This window comes from Pleurodeles waltl, chromosome 9 (genome assembly GCF_031143425.1).
Source record: "Pleurodeles waltl isolate 20211129_DDA chromosome 9, aPleWal1.hap1.20221129, whole genome shotgun sequence".
Taxonomy (NCBI): domain Eukaryota; kingdom Metazoa; phylum Chordata; class Amphibia; order Caudata; family Salamandridae; genus Pleurodeles; species Pleurodeles waltl.
In genome coordinates this window covers 1,054,498,533-1,054,515,707 of record NC_090448.1, presented here as the reverse complement: position 1 = coordinate 1,054,515,707, position 17,175 = coordinate 1,054,498,533, and positions in this window count along the sequence as shown.

Here is a 17,175-nt window from a genome sequence, read left to right as displayed (position 1 = left end):
TCATACATTTTGTAACATTAAATATAATAATTCCTTAATAAAAGGAAAAAAGAAACGTGCTACATAAATGGAACAAGTCTTAAAACACCAAAGCCATGCTGTCTTAAATAGTTATAAAAACACAACATAATATCTAATTGCATTAAAATTATCTTTAAAATAATCCCTACCTTAAAAAACATCATACGGCAGCAGCCATTTCATGAGTTTCCAAAGAAAATAACAGTTCAGGCGCACTAATGATGGTTCAAACACCATTTGTCCTAATTTTTTTCTGTAACTCAAATATTTTGTCATTAAATAAAAGATGTGAATGACCATCAAACATTATTAATAACACTCTCCTTTTTTCTTTTCAGTAGTATGTCTCCACTTTTGGCCTGGGTGTATTTCTAAGTGCCTTAGTGGTGGGTCTGTGATAGACTTAATATAGGTATTAGTGCGCATATAATGCAGCAACCTCTTCCCTTCAGTACAAGTATAATCATTGGCAACCAATTTCATAATTGCAAGCTCTTCAATTATAGATTTTTGTAGTGAACCACACGTACATTAGCTTAGAAGTAATTTATTGGTAAATGTAAAAGCAGCATAGCATCCCACAGACTCATCCGGTTGCCAGCTCTCGGGTGCTCTCCACCTGTCCTGTAACTGTCAGTTCAGAGAACACTCAAGTCCACATCACAGTTCTCTTCATGAGAAGGTGATATCAATTTTGTGCTGACAAGGCTACATATATATATATATATATATATATATATATATATATATATATATATATATATAATAATAATAATAGGATAAACAGGCTCAACACTACATATATCTCTTTTCCTTACATAAACATAAAACAGATCTTTATAAACATGGAACAGAACATTTTAATCATTTTGAGCCTGTATAACTGAGCTTCACAATTCTCTTCACGAGGAGGTGATATCAAGCTCTAGCTGCCAAGGCTACATATACACAATAGCCTAGACGTGACACAACAGACTTGATGCCACATATATACAATAAGCTAAACACCATTGGAAATAATGGAATTATCTATATCCTAAAGGTAACCTTATATTCCTACATGTTCTACGAACTTCTGATTTGCCCTGTAAACTAGACTCAGTAGAGAATATGTTATCATTCATGGTACACATATACTGAACTTCGGTAGAAGATTTGCCCAAATTCTTGGAACTCATTTTCTGAGCTTCAGTGGAAACCATTTGAGGTCTACTTTTACAATTTTATCCATATTCCACCAGTTGCGACCATTCACCGGGACTGAATTACCACAAATTTTATCAAACTTTACTGGGTTGGAATATTTTGCTTCTCGTTTTTTTACAAAAACATTGTTTTTAATATGAACAAAATCCCCCACCTTAAAATGCTTTATAGATACACTATTCTTTCTGTCATAGAGAATTTTTTGTTTCACTTGTGCATTCTTAATATTGTTCCTCACAATGAAATCCAAATCCTTTAAGGGCACATTTTTTCTAAGCCACTTAGGCATCCAGGCTGACTTATATTCAATTGAGGGGTTTCTTCCCCTCATTAATACAAACGGGGATACTTGTGTTATCGAATCTTTTGTTGTCCTATAGAACCACAGCATAGTCTTTACAGCTACTGAAATTGCACACTCCTGTTTGATAGACCAACATATACACTCCCCCAACATTCTATTGAAACACTCAACTAGGCTGTTGTTTTGAGGTTGATAGAGTGAGCTCTTTAAATTTAGAATACTACTTTGAAGGAGAAACACTTCAACCTCTTTAGAGACAAATTGTACACCACTGTCTGAAATTATTTCTACAGGAAATCCCTGAAGACATCTTACAACAAGACCACCACTGCTCTGGAGTCCACTTCCCTGATAAACCTTTGTTCAGGCCACTTGGTATAATAATTGACAAGGACCAAGGCAAACCATTAACGGCCTGGTAACAAGTGAAATGGACCTAGAAGAGCAATCCCTAATTTCACCCAAGGCCCGAAGGTAAGGCAATGGGAGTCAGTGGAGGGGGAGATGATTTCAAAACTTTGTCGCTACTAGAACAAATTACACATCCATGAACGATGGCATCAATATTCTTGTCCATTTGTGGCCACCAGAAGTATTTACATACTCTGTATTTGGTGAGTATTGCTCCCAGGTGCCCTTCAAGTATGTTTTTAAAAGTAATGTTCTCACTTCTTCGTGAGGATCTAATTTGTCTGACCTCATTATCATCATCATCATTTGAGCTTTATTTCAGCAACAACTTCCATAAAAGCAATACAAATACACACATAAAAAACATATTTTTCAAAACAACATTAAAAATACATTACTAAAATGCTTTAAACAAGAAATGTAGAAAGAAACATTTTCACATTGCCAGAACCCAGGGCATGCAAATCAGACACTAAATTACTCCTTAAAGGGATGCATGTGGCTTGGTTTTTCTTAATATTCGTAAGCCTGTGTCATGAGACATTATACCACTCTTCCATTCTAGGTCAGACAAATAACACAATAAACTTGAACAAATAAATTATTTTCCTAAAACCTTAACATTTTTCCCCATACTCAGAAAAAATCCAGTATAATACAGTACGATTTAAGAGATAACAATATTAAAACAATTGAAAAAAACAGTCTCTATCCTTGAATAAATATTATGTCAGGAAACTTGCTCTAATACGCCATATGGCTACTAAAAACTTTGCCACAGCACACACTACTGGCCCGTGACTGCTAGTACAACAAATCCTGAGAGCCAAATGGCGATCCCTAATTCGCATGGAATTACAAAAAGGTCTTATCCAGCGGGCCCTTTGATTTTTGTATGCAGGACAATAAAATGGAAGATGACTAGTCGTTTCCCTAGTATTGCACCCCATCGGGCAAAGATCTGACAAACTAACAGTTTGCTTCCATCTTGAAGTAAGATCACAAACTGGTAGAGATCCTAGTTTGAATCTTATCGAAGAAGTGCTCGAACTCAAAGTGACCCTTAAAAGATAAAAAGCTGTCCGTCATACTACCCGACTGAACTGCTGCTAGGATTGATGTTTGAACACTCACCCAGTATGCGTCTTTCAAAATCTGTGAAGCGTTTTTTGGAAGATGCAAAGGATCCGTTCAATAGGAGCCCAGCCCAAGTTTGACCTCATTATCAACACATTTTGTAATAATGACTCATCAGATATTTTGACATAGGGTTGGATGGGTACCTTCCTTTCCTTTCTTTTATTTCCTTTTTATTAGTTACAATGACAACATAAAACAAAAAACATACAATCATACAAGCATTTAGATGTGAAATATTAATTATCATTAGCAGCATTACTTTGATATAAGTATGTTCATATGTGAATTGGCAAGTCATACCTTTCATCAACATGTCACAGTTTTATTCAGATATTGCTAGCAGCCACCCGTAGAGCAATCTACCAGTTTGCATCTACCTTACTCAGCATCCCGGAGTTGATCACATCGGTCTCCCACAACATAGCAGTTTAAAAACCCATCATACCATTGAGAAGCTGTCTAGTTCCATTACTGGGCTTACCAGTTTTACAGCTCTAAGTCTCCCCCGCCCATCATGTTCAGCACACCAACAGTATTGTATTGTCTACGGGTGCTGGGAGTTGGTCCTCAGCTGGATTGAGGGGCCCAGTATACTATCACATAATAGTGTTGGGGCCCCCAAATGTCTCATGGCCTGGAACTCACAGGCAGGGTTTCGGCATACATTGTTAGCTGCTCACCACAACAAATGAGATCTGCCAGACATTCTTTGAATTTTGGGGCATGTCCCCTCCCCCAGTGACAAGCTGTTCTATGCTTATCCAGCAATAGTGCCAAGGCTGTGAATCTCCTGTACTGTAGCTTAATCTGCTGTGTCTATCCCTCTAGAGCTGTTAAGGGTGTAAGTCGAAATGAATGCTCTACCATTTCCTGTAATGCCCATTGTACATCATGCCAGTATTTGCCTATGCAGCCACACTCCCAAACCAGATGCAGAAAATCTGCTCCCGACATGTTGCATTTCTGTCACCCATCGTCCTCCCTCAACCCACATCTGTGCATTCTACGCTGTGTATTCACCTCTCTAATGTCACCTTTGTTGTGATCCGCAGCTAGGAATTCATGCTGGGCACTGCCTAGCCAGCCCAGCACTATCTCATCCAGCGACTCATCAAATTCTACCAGTTGCTGCCTACGCATGCCATAAATCTCCTCATAGTAGCATGCAAAGGTGCGCTGTCTACTCGGGGTGTCGCAGCAGATATGTTCCTCTCATTTCTTTATCTCTAGGATGGTGTGCAACATGGAGGATTGATGCACCATAGTAGCTAGCTTCCGCCCTGGCCTCTTCCCTTCACCATATGCAAGGGTCCTTGCATATTTAACCCTATGTAGCCGTTCCCTCTCTGCCATCTCTTTGTATTCAGATAGTGTGTCTCTTAAAATAGCTGGGGCATCAGCAGAGGTTGTGGTCGCCAGTTGTGACTCAGGCTGAGTCAGCTCAGACTCTATCCTTTGAAGGTCTGCGCGGAGCGCACAAATTACTCAGAAACCTTTTGAAATGCACACTTCTCCTACACTACACCAATCGAGGATACCGAGTCAATGTTTCAGCAAAAAAAGTCTGCGAATTCCTGCTTCAGTACCCCCCAAACAGTGCATCTAGTAAACCCTCAGGGTTCAGCCTCCAGTAGGCCCTACAGCCAACACCTGTAGGCTAATTCAAGACCAATATCACTGGAGAGTGATAACAGCATGGTCTTGCAAGGTGTCGTATCTCTTTCACACATGGCACCATCATCTTGGATATAAGCCAGTAATCTATGCGGGACCAGCTATTATGTACCCCAAATAGAACTTACCGTCTCTGGCTTTGTGGTTGAGCATCCTCCATGGGTCAATCAGGGAGTGTTCTATCATGATATCTATGAGGTGTGTGGCAGTGGTATTGTATGTAGTGGATGATAGACCTGATCTGTCCTGTGCATCGTTTAATGCTACATTGAAATCTCCACCCCAGATCACCATGCTCGGGCCAATGTCCACTAAGAAACCCCAAACTTTGTCAAACAAGGCGGGAGCGGCTGTATTCGGCCCAAAGCAATCGCCTAATACTACAGGATGAGACCCAAGATTGCCCTAAATAATAGTGTAGTGGCCGTGTTTCTCGTTAATAGCACCCTGGGGTGGGGGGGCAAAAGGGAACCCCCTTTCATATAATTGTGATGGTGCCTTGAGCATAAGATGAATAGGCAGTGTTGCAAATGTTGGCCTCTGAGATGGCGAGCAATGCTTCTCTTGCAATAGTGCCATGTGTATATTATGTCTTTCCAGGTACGCTAAGAAATGTCTATGTTTTCTTGGGTCCCCCAGGCCACTTATATTTCATGTCAAGTATTTTAATGTCTCACAGGGGTGGGTATGGCTTGTGCCGGTTATGTGTTGTTTATTCGTGTGTGCCATGGAGCTAGTAGCATATTTGATGACAACTTGCTCTATCATTGTCTTGTCTCTATTCATAAGCTTCAGTCATGCTGTTTGTTGAATAAGAATAAAACATAAAACTTCACACACTTTCCCCTGTCCCACCCACCTCCCACTCTGACGGCCCAATCCCTCCCTTTACCGTCAACCTCCTTTATCAACATAACACAGTAAGCTTAATGAACACAAGAGGGGTAACCTATGGGGGCTTCCAAGTACCAGACTGAGACACCCTCATTTACATAAGGGGTACCTGGGCTCGGTCGGTTACATTAGCAGATTGCCCGTTACTGAAATTTGTGTAGTGCCATTCCAGTCTTTCGCGCCCTGCAGCACAGGAAATCTCAAATGTACATATAAGACCCCTCAGTGAGTTCTTGCATCTGTCATCAGTCTATGTCCGAAGTAGGCGATACCGGCCTAGGCTGCGCTTCTTTGGAACCTTTTTTTCGAGTGTCCATATCCATGTTTCGTAAGAAGACTTGGGCCTGCTGAGGGTTTGCGAATATTCGATCTTTCCCTGTTAGGTGATTCATAAACGGGAAGGGTACAGGATTGGATATGGGATCTCTGCCTGGCATAGTTTCTGCTTTACACTTGTGTACTTTTGTCTGGCTTCCTGTACCATAAGAGTAAAGTTTGGGTAGATAGATATTGCATTGCCTTCAAAGCTCAGCGTGTGATGTTCTCATGCAAGACTTCGTGCTGTGTCTCTGCCCTTGTAGTTCATGAGTAGTGCTATGATTGGTGTGTAGGTGCTCCTGGGGGAGGACGCATTGTTGACGCGATCCGCTCCCACTCTGACCGTGCTGCACCGGGTATCACACGCCTGTTTCAGCCGTGGCCTAGACTCCCCACATCCGGCATCTTAGATGTCTTGGGAGCTCGCTCATTTTTTTTAGCTGATGCAGCCACACAGCATCAGCCCGCCTGCCGTCTCTGACCAAAGGGTCTCAGTGAAGCATGCTGCACCGTTCCGCGATTGATTTGGGCGCAATCAGCCATTGATTATGCTTATTATGCTCACAGGTTGGAAGAGCCTCACTAAAGAGCCATTTTGCGTGCCGGCACACTGGTGCCCTGAAACCTTCCTTTCCTTAGGCCAACCATTCATTATGTACTTAGAAACAGACTGTAGTATGGTGTCCCTTTCAGCTGGATTTTTTTTCACTCTTTTTCTGAAGAAAGGTTGTGTTACCGTTTTCAATTGCTGCAACAACCCAGTCCTCTAGATCTTCTTCATCATCATAAGAGCCTGCACTACATTCTCCATTGCCTATACTTTGTGTATTAAAAGGAAAACATGACAGGTGATCTGCTCCAAAATTCCTATCTCCTGAAATGTGTTCAATATCAAATTGGAGAGGTTTGGTGGACAACCTGGCTATGCGTGGAGTATTATTCATATTAGATGTTCCTCCTAATATATATATTTTTTATGATTAGTCTGAAGTGGAAATTTCTTACCCCACAAGTAGCACTTGAATTTTTCAATGGCCCACCAGCAGGCCAAGAGTTTCTTTTCAATTAAGGAATAGTGCAATTCAGCTTTTTTAAGTACTCTTGACGCAAATCCTGTGGTTCACTCCTCACTGGCACACCTTTGGATCAAAACAGCACCTAAGCCATGTTTGCTTGCATCTAAAGTAAGAATACATTTCAATGACGGATCATAAGATTTTTTAAGCCTTAACATCAACAAGTTGTCTGTTTAGCCATCAAAATGCAGTTTTGCAGGATTCGTCCCATGCAGATTCTACACTTTTCTTTTGAATTGGATATAGGTCTGATTTTTGATTCATGATCTGGGATGAAGTGTGAATAAAATTCACTCATCCCAAGAAATGTTTTTTACGCCTGCTTTGTTATTGGGTTGGGGTGCCTGTAAAATTGTGTTTGCCAATCCTGTTCCAGGTTGAACACCACTGCTGGGAATTCTATAGCCAAGATATTGTACAGATTCTTTGCAGAATTCACAGTTTTCACATTTCAAAACTACACCCTGATTTTGGAATATACCCACAACTTTGTTCAAAATGTCATCATGAGTTTGTCGGCCATGTGCATATATTAAAACACCATCTTGAAAAATTGCAACATTTTTAACTCCTTTGAGTAGATTCACCACGAGACGCTGAAATAATGATGCAGCCACAGCAAGGCCAAACGGCACACAATAGTATTGGAACGTCCCTGTAGGTGTAACAAATGCTGGTAAATGTCTGGATTCTGGATGCAGATAAACCTGATGGTAAGTGGTAGCCCATTCAAGTTTCGTAAAACATTTCACCGCTGCAATTGTAGCCAACAAATTTGTGATGTTAGGGATTGGGTGAGAGTCTATCTAAGTCTCTCTATTAAGACTGCGAAGGTCAATCCGAATTCTGAGTTCACCATTCTTTTTTCCTAGCTACTACCAAAGGAGATAGCAAACTGACTATTCAATTGGCTCTAGGATACCTCTCCTTAGGTAAGTTCCTTATCTAAATCTTCTCAGACACTGAAAGGCACCCCCCCTCATTTTGTGCTTCACAGGTAACGCATCTTCCTTAATCTTGATTTTGTGCATGAAACTTTATCTTTCCTAATTCTCCTGAAAATACCTTTGCACCACGACGGAGAACCATGTCAAATAAACCTTGATGGAACCAACCAAGAATATTTAGTCTTTTTACTGCAACATATACCTTCCCTTGGATGCTTCTACATTTAAATTCCAAAGTGTCTTCAAAATACCCTACTAAATCTATTTTACGTCCTTTATATGAAACTGGTGCACGATCCGGTGGTAACTATCTTTCCAATTGTGAATAATTCCATAATTCCTTTGTGATCATGGTTATATATGCTCCAGAATCTACTAAAAGATGAGATTCTTATCTCTAACCAATATATCTACATACGGGTCAACACATTTAGAAGGATCACCAGTTCTTACAGTTCTATGTCTTACAACCAACACCATGTCATTCATTTTAGTCAGCAAGTCTTCCGCGTCACTGCTATTGTCAGAAACACAGCCAATCTTTGTTTCGGATTTCTTGACTCCCTGACAAACTTTAGAGAGATGACCTAGTTTGCTGCATGACCTACATGCAACATTTTTTTGCTGGGAACACTCTCCCACCTTTTACAAGACTAGGATTCCCACAGTGAAAGCATATGCCAGTGTGTTTAAAAAAACATTTATGGGAAATGTCTATCTAGTTGTTAATTTCATTAGTCAAGTGTACAGGAGTAACCGTTTCAATTACCTTATCATCTAATTCTTTAATAGATTTATGTAACAATTGAATGCTCTTGGCTACACTAATGCTTTCTTCTAATGTGGGATTTCCCAAGGACAATAACTTTTGACGAATAGTCCTGTCTGAACAATGACTAATGAATTGATGATATACTAAATGATAACTAAAATTCTGAAATTCACACTCAGTTGAGTTTATGCAATGCTATAATGTATACGTCCACATCCCCTCCTGTCCTCTGACTTCTCGTAAACATTTTATGACGCAAAACTACTAAACTTTGTTGGGCATCAAATCTTGGTATTCATCCAATTCTTCATCTGGATCTATTACTACTACGGGTAGATGTTTGATTGTGGATCTACCTTCAAATCCTAATGAGAGAAGTAAAAGATATTTTTTCCTCTCGGGCCTGAATCTACGTGCCCATATGGCCCCTAGAAAGGTTTCAAAAGCACCTAACCACTGACGCCATGGAATGGGAGGATCACCTGGTGTGTCAAGAAAGAGTGGTGGTGGATTAACTGCTTGCATTTTAGAACACGATAAGAATCAAGAGTAAAAATATCCTTTACGGTGTGAAGAGTTTAAACAGAAACAACAATATCTTTACTTGACATAACATTGTGTAAATGTAATCCAGGGGTGTGCGCATCACTGCGCAATTTCAATAAAGTGCAGACTTAAAAAACAATAAAGTACAAATGGTTGCTTTCCTCAATATATGTGTGAAAGTAAGGGTACTATGAACAACATGACAGCTATTCCAATTGCTGAAATATACTGGTGGATGTGGAGCCTCTACTTCATTGGGGAAAGAATTTTTTAAATAATTTTGTGTGTAAAATTTAATTGCTATGTGGTGCGTGTGTTTCTACTGTTACTATGTGCAGATCCAAGACCGATGAACAGCAAAAGGTGTGCACATCACCACACTTGTTATTATGTAATGGATGTCTCCACGATTTAGCCTTACTGCTGGCGAGTGTCCCGTTAAGTGGTGGCACATCACTGGGCTGTTGCTAATTGCTGTTGATGTCAAAAACTGCGGAACGCCTAAATTGGTTATGTGGTGTGCGCGTCACCGCGCTGTTGCTAAATGCTATGGATTACGGAGACTGAACGGGCAAATCCGTTAAGTAGTGTTCATGCTAACGCGCTGTTGCTAAATGGCATGCAGGTCATAGCAACTAAAATACGCCCATTCAGCGTGTTCCTGTGTTTTAATAATATAACTAAAATGTACTCACAGTAGACTGAATTACCTCGGAAACACATTCGCCAGATCCACACAGGATATGAGGCCTTGACAATAGTTTTCACTTGTGGTGATGCAGAAATGTATATATATTTATATACATGGACTAGATTTCCAACTATGAATGTGCAAATCCGGAAATCCAGTAAACCTTCAGCTGTGACCCAAAGTAGCAATACGGAATGCGTCTTGTAGTTTCCTGGACTGTGAGTCTTTAGAGGAAACCTCCTCGATGAGCAGCTGAGACAGTTGTGCGTTGATTCTGTGTGGGACAATACCTTGTCACCAATATTTCTATGTATTGAGCTTAGAAGTTATTTATTGGTAGGTGTAAAGCAGCATATAAGTCCACAGACTCCTGCAGTCACCAGCCCTCAGCTGCTCTCCACATGTCTGTAACTGTCAGTTCTGAGAACACTCAAAGCCGTGTCACAATTTTCTTCATGAAGAGGTGATATAAAGCTTGTGCAGGCAAGGCTACATATATACATTAGGCTAAACAGGCTTAACACTACAGTTTTTTATTGCAGTCTACTATAATGAAAAACAGCTTTTCTTGGTATTTCATATTTCTGTAGACAAAACCCAGCATTCTCTGTCTCTAGCTCATAGAAAGTGATTATCTCCAGGGTCACTGCCTCACTATTCAATCAATCAATCAGGATTGATAAAGCGCAGTTAATCACCCGATAGAGTATCCAATTGCTTGCAAGTCACAGAGGCGTATTCGAACAGCCATGTCTTTCAGAATTCCAGTAGTGAGATGATGGCCCACAGGTGTGTGGGGAAGCTGTTCTAGGTTTTTGCTGAAATGTGAGTGAAGGAGCGTCCTCCACTTCTGCTTCGATAGATGCGGAGAGTATGGCCAAATAAAAGGGAGGCAGAGCGTAGTCTTCTCAATGATTGGTGGAAGTTTAGGCGGTGGTTAGTGTACACGGGTCCTTGGTTGTGTAAAGCCTTGTGTGTGTGGGTCAGCAGCTTGAATTGGTATCTCTTCTGTACAGGGAGCCAGAGGAGTTGCCTGAGGTGGGGTGTGATGTGGATTCATAGGGGAAGGCTGAGAATTAGTCTGGCTGTGATGTTCTGTAGGGTCTGAAGTCTCTGTAGGAGGTGTGTGGTGATTCCTACATGGAGGGCATTACCATAGTCCAGTCAGCTGGTGATGAGGGCCTGTGTCATAGTGCGTCTTGTGTGCAGGGGTAGGCACTTGAAGATCTTGCGTAGCATGCACAAGTTGAAGAAGCAGGCGGAGGAAACAGCATTGATCTGTGATTTCATGGTGAGCTTGTTGTCAGTGATGATTCTGAGGTTTCTGGCATGGTCAGAGGGAGAGGAAGCAGGTCCTAGGTCTGATGGGCACCAGGAGTCATTCCATGGGTGGCTGCTGTTGCCAAAGATCAGAACTTGTCTGTGTTCTCCTGCAGACAGTTGTTCTTCATCCAGTCAGCGACACTTGTCATGCATCTGTGGAGCTTGGTTCTGGTGGTGGAGGGGTCGTCGGTGAGTGATAGGATGAGTTAGGTGTTGTTTGTGTAAGAAATTATGTTGAGAATGTGGGATCTGACAGTGCTGGTCAGTAGGGTCATATATGTGTTGAAGAGTGTGGGGCTGAGAGATGAGCCATTGGGGGCACCGCAAGTGATATCCTTATGTTTGTACGTGAAAAGTGGGGGGTGGATCCTCTGGGTTCTTCCGATGAGGAAGGAAGTGATCCATCTGAGCGTGTCCAGATGGATCAGCATGTGGTGGGATACAGTGTTGAAGGCTGACAAGAAGTCGAGGAGGATCAAAGCTGCTGTTTCTCATCAGTCGAGAAGGGTTTGGATTTCATCAATGAATGTGATCAGGGCAGTTTTGAAGCTGTGATTGCTGCAGAAACCGGATTGGGAAGCATCGAACAGCTGGTTCTGCTTCAGTTATGTCATGAGTTGCTTGTTGATGATCTTTTCCAGTATCTTTACTGGGAATGGGAACAGGGAGACTGGCCTGTAGTTTTTGGGATCTCTGAGGTTGGCAGAGGGCTTTTTGAGTACTGGTCTGACGTTAGCCTGTTTCCAGGCATCAGGAAATGTTCCTGTGGTGATAGAGGTTGTAAGCAGGATGGTGAGTTCTTGGCCAATCCTTTGATTTCCAAGGTTGACAATGTGGTGCGGACATGGTCCTTGGGAGCTCCCGAGTGGATGGATATCATGGTGGAGGTGGTGTCATGGGTAGAGAGGATGTCCCAGGTGGTCGGTGTGTGGTTCGTGTCAGTTACAGTTAAGTGTAGCGATGTTGGAGATGTTAAGGGCTCCTGCCCAGCTGGTCTCTGAGATTTTTTTCCACCTACAATGGGGGGCGCTGGTCATCTTTGGGGTGGAGGTGCAGGGGCTGGAGATGCTGAAGTGGATGATGGAGTTATCGGTCCATGTGAGTTCTGTGACATGGCTGTATTTGATACGGTTGCTGGAGGTGAAAATGGGGTCCAGCCTGTGTTCTGCTGTGTGTGTGTAAGTTTGTGGATGATCTGGGTCAATCCGAGGCTGCTCATACTGTCAAGGAGGTGTGCAGTGTTGTTGGGGTCATCGATGTGGAAATTTTGGTTGCAGAGGAAGATGTAGTCCTTGGAGTCTAAGGCTAGGAGCACAATGAAGCCTGCAATGGTGTTTCAGAAGCTGGAGCATGGGCTTGGGAGTCGGTATGCAAGGATGCCTCTGATGATTGTTTTGTCGTCTGTGTGGAACTTGAAGATGAGATGTTCTACTGGGGTGTGGGTGTTTTCAGTGTTTGTGGTGCACTGTATGGTCTCTTTGTGGGTCATGGCTGTTCCTCCTCCTAGCTTGTTGGTGCAGTTCTGGTGAATTATTTTATATCTGTCGGGGATCGCTGTGGCAATGTCTTGAGCGGAATTGGGGTTGAACCAGCACGCGGTTAGGAAGATGATGTCAGGTGCGAGAGTGGTGATGAGGTCCCATAGTTTGGTGGAATGCTTGCATAATGAGCATGTGTTGCGAAGGGTGCATTCAAGTTGGTGTTTTTGTTCAGGTGGTGTCTATGGTGTGTTCAGGGTAGGGCTAGTCGGTGGGCTGGTGTGTGTGCTGTGGCATGTGAAGAGGTGGTTGGTGCAGGTGAAAGGTCCTAACGTGGAGCATGGGTCGGAAAGGTGGCAGTGCTTATTGCGGCATCCGGGTGCAGGGTATAGAGCTCAGTGATGGTCTATCTTCAGAGGGGAGGAAGGGTCAGGGGTTGTGGTGCTGAGCGTGGTCCAGGCACGGACAGGTGCAGACGGCTTGCCTTTGGTGTGCCAGTAGCATGTCCGCCTGTGCACGTCTGCTGCACGGTCAAGCTGGGGCCTGCATTAAGTAGGCCCTGGGTTGGGTGGGGCTTCTGTTAGCGGGAAAACCCACTCAATTGGCGAAGCCTGACTTACTTATAAGACTCTAGTATAGGGGCCCATGGCATGTAAGGCAGAGTGTCAACTCAGGGCTGCAGCACTATTTGGGTCACCCTTTGTGTGACAAGACACAAAATGGCTCCCAGCCTGCCACTTCAGACTGGAAGGGCAGTGTTTTCACTGTCAGTTCGAGTTTGCTAATTAAACCTGTTCATTAACATTATATGTAAGTCTCTGTTAAGGAAGGCCTATAGAGGCCTATGGCAAGGAGCTGTACTTTGTTAAGTGAGACATATATATTTTGACATGTCTTGACAGCAACATTTCCAAACTATTGTTTTGCTGTGGGGTAAAGTTGGTAGCCCCATTGGCTAACTCATGGTTACCAGGTGACATTCCCACCCGGCTAACTTTTGACTGGGACTACCAAACTGGGGTCATGTGAGGTATTAAATTAATCATGACCTTAAATGCAATCTGATGCTCAGGTGGAAATTAATGTCATTATTTATAGTTGGCCACTTTTAGAAAAGTTTCCACTCTGTGCTCTACTTCTCCAGTGGCCTCACAAAGACACACACATAGAGATAGCTTTCTGACTACCTGGGGAGATGTGTGAATGCCTACCAGACTCAAGGACAAATGCAGTGCCGCAGGAGCGAAGTGTCACCTCCTCAGCCAGGATGGCCAATCAGGAGATTAGACTGGAGGCGTGCTTCAAAGCAGAAGCTGCCTTTGATGGGGCACCTGGCCCAACACCCCTGAGCAGGATACCTTTTGTCTTTGTTGATAGTATGGAGACAGAGTCAGAGGTGGGAAACTCATCCCAAAACTGGTTCTTCTGTGGGCTTGTTGTCCCCAGGTAGCCACACCTCTAGGGTGGACTACCTTGCTCTGCATGATCGAGGAAGAGTCATACCATCTTGAATGGGGCAAGTATTTGGCATTCTGGGATAGCCAAATGACATTCATCACAGGAATGTTGTCACTAGGTAGGAGGGGACCCAGTAGCTCATTGGCTAGTGACAGCATAGTCCCCCTCAGGGCATTTTCCTGGGATAAATATGGCACCCCTGGTATGTTGACCCTCAGTACTCGTTGGACCTGGAAAAGGACTAGAAGGAGGCCACATTGCACCAGTTTGAAGCACACAAAGAGAGGCTGAATTGCTGGAGCGACTGCACCTGCTGTGGGGGAGGGGGCTCCTCCTCTCCCTGCTAGGATGGTCAGCCATCTTCAAGATGATCATGCACCCTAAACTGCAATATGTGCTTCAGGATACCTATCATCCGGTCCCACAGAAAGTGTTTACGAAAAAAGATGGGGAAGTACGGTCTTTGATTTAGGATGGAGGTTACCTTGGAGTGTCCCTTCGATCTTTGCAGCACAATCCCTATAATGGTAAGATTGCTCTCTGCAATATTGAGGCATACTACTGGTCTGTCAACTTAATTAATAGCAATAATTGGATCTTCACACCACACAATCATTCCACTTTTCAATTAGAATGGGCTATGCTGGAGCACAGATCATATTTGTATTGCCTCTATGGTGGGAGGGAACAGCTTCCGCCAGCCACTCAGGTGGCCCTGATGGCATGGCAGAAGGCCATGAGGACGATTGGTTGGGAGCACAAATTTACCCGGGAAGCGCCCATCTGGAAGTGGCAATTGTTGGGCAAATTGGCAAAACTCTGGGGATTTCAGTCCTGGGACACAATTGGTATATCCACTATCATGGACATGCTAGAGGATGGGGACATCATGCTCTTTACCTCGCTTCAGCAGGATTACCAGCTGCGCCTGACAAAATTCTTGAAATATGCGCAGCCGTGGCATGCCTGGAAGGCCAAGGGATTGGGTGAGATGGAACTTCCAGGGTATACACCCTTGGATGGGTGCCTCCTGATGTAGGAACAGGTAAGCACAGTGATATCTCAAACATTAAAAAAGATAAATAACAATATGCTGGACAATCTGGAATCATTCAGTGAGAGATGGACCCGGACGTGGGGGAACTGGAGGTCATTAACTGTGAAGTGGCATTGATGCATTCCAGGTAGAGGGCTATTAAAACTTGTCTGCTGTTAATACAGTTCAAAATACCTCATAGAGTCTGTTACGATTGACGTAGGCTCAGCTGTATGGGGAGGACCACCTCACCTGCCTATCTACACTGTGGCAAGGCTAAAGCGTCATTCATACATAAACTTTGGGAATGCCCCCTATAACAGCTTACTGGGCTGGGATTATTCAAGGACTGAACACTATTTTGAGATTACTATTCCACACTACCCAAAGCTTGTCCTATTTGGGACCCCCAGCGATGTTGAAGTCCCACGATTCAAACATTTTTGTGCCCTGTGGCTGATAGTGGCTAAGGGAGATGTGGCCAGTTTATCGGGGCCCATCCATTCATGAATGGAAGAGGGGAAGGGACCTATATATGGTGACTGAAAAAGTCACATATCATAGCAAGGGATGACCCCGTAAGTTTCAGAAGATATGGGGCAGTTGAAAAGGGGTATTATTGGGTGGAGTCCCCAGAAAATGAGATTGCCCATGCTCCAAGCCAGGAACCCTGACTGTGTTTATGAACTGTGGGGAGACTGTTTTCTGATAGCAAATACTGCTTTATTTGCTGTTGTCTTTGGGGGCTCTGTGTGTTGGGTAAGTTTCTGTGGAGATCGCTTTATACTCTTGTTGGTTTTTAATGCCTATTGACCAGTGTTATGCTGTGTCATGTGTTGTTTCTTTTTTCATTGCTTATGCAAACAAAAATAAAACATATTTTTTTTAAAAGGTTTAGTAAACGTAGCTGCATGGTAGGGTTACCTTGCCATACCATATAGTACACCCCAAATCCTCACATATTGCCCTGATAATTGTTTGCATTACCGTTCATTCTGACCTTATGCCCATAGTGTGCCCATTGACATTCAAGCAGGAGTTCACTGCACTTCTCATTAAATGAAATTGTCTGTCCAATGTCAGAGGGTAGCTCTGGCAGCACCTAAAGGATTACTTAATAGCTCGGGCAGTACTGAGGCAGTCCCTTTAGATAGGAGATTTTATAATCTATAACTCTTGGCTTGAGTTAAGTTTACAGGTAACTGGCCAATTGGAAACCTGGGCAAAGGTAATTGATAACCAATTTTATAGAGGTTCATGGGAATCTCTCAAAGGCAACTTGATTTTTTTTTGCATAGGCAGAACTCCGGAGTTTTTTTCCGATAGCATCCAATACTTTTGATGTTGGTTTGTGATAGCATGTAGAAAACTATTAGAAAGATCCTCATCCATACCCCTCAGACATTCAATATTTATTCAGATGAGGTGTAATTGTTTGGCTCAGGACTCAAAAGTATGGAGGAATTTTTAACATAAAAAACTCAGGGTCTGATTTAGAGTTTGGCAAGCGTATTACTTTGTCGCAGACATGACGGATATCCCATCCACAGTACTACGATTCCCATAGGTTATAATGGGATCGTAATACGGCAGACAGGATATCCGTCACATTTGTGACGGAATATCCTCCTCCACTAAGCTCTAAATCAGGCCCTCTGTTTTATGGAGAAAAGAAGGTAGCCAGATCTGCACTTTATACCATATTACCATACAAGCTCCATAACTTTCAGTTACTCCCACGCCATATGGTATCTACAGTTGCTAAGAACAACTCGCCCAGTTTACTTCTACTATAAAGGATGTTGAGATGTCTCTGATCCAAAGAGTTTACAGCAACAAAATTACCCTAATATGTGAAACAATTCAAAGCAAGCAAGAAT